The 687-nt window shown below is 61.4% G+C and overlaps 1 protein-coding gene across 1 annotated transcript in view; it reads right to left on the bottom strand.

Moving 5' to 3' along the window:
* Positions 1-687, bottom strand: part of CACNA1S (calcium channel, voltage-dependent, L type, alpha 1S subunit) — a 57,778-nt gene that overhangs the window by 9,216 nt on the left and 47,875 nt on the right.

Below are 687 nucleotides of genomic sequence, written 5' to 3'. Positions count from 1 at the left end.
CACGGGGCCTGGGTCCACAGCTTCTCCAGGGGGCCTGGGTGTGCACGGGGCCTGGGTGTGCATGGGGCCTGGGTCCACAGCTTCTCCAGGGGGCCTGCCTCCCAGCCCTCTGGCAACTGCGTCCCACACGCGAGCAGCCTGTGTCACTGCTCGGGTCCAGGAGGTGTCCTCTGCCCGGGCTCCAGGGACTGATGCTTTAAGTCCCAACCTCAGCCTCTCGCCTGACCCCCGAGGGACGCTGGTCCCCAAGCGCTGCCGCTGTGCGCTCCTCGCCTGTCCTGTGTCACCTGGTGCCTCTAAATGCAAGCTTTGCTGCACACGGCCCCCTGGCCCAGCGGGTGTCTTCAGGGCCAGGACAGTGTCCTATTCACGTTTCTGTCCCTTGCCCTGAGCTCAGGGAACATGAGATGCTCAAAGGGTTTCAGTAAACAGAGGAAAGAGAAAGAAGGAGGGTCCGGGACTGCGGGGCTCTCTGCCTCCTGTGTGCAGGGACGGCGCCCTGAAGCCGCAAAGCCATCTGTGCTCTGCTGCAGGCCCGCGCGATGGCTCTGCTTCCAGACTCTCAGCCCCTAGCAAAGAGGGCAAGCTTCTCTTCCAAGGGAAGAGGGAGGGGCAGGCGGCTTTGCTGTCTATTTTAGGAAATAAAATAGAAGCCTCTGTTTTAGTGCAGAGTCTCAGTAAAACCTT

Source organism: Bison bison, unplaced genomic scaffold (genome assembly GCF_000754665.1).
Source record: "Bison bison bison isolate TAMUID 2011002044 unplaced genomic scaffold, Bison_UMD1.0 scf7180017864524, whole genome shotgun sequence".
In the NCBI taxonomy this organism is placed as follows: domain Eukaryota; kingdom Metazoa; phylum Chordata; class Mammalia; order Artiodactyla; family Bovidae; genus Bison; species Bison bison.
Note: the sequence above shows the minus strand (reverse complement) of the source record. Positions and strands in the feature narration are given on the sequence as shown.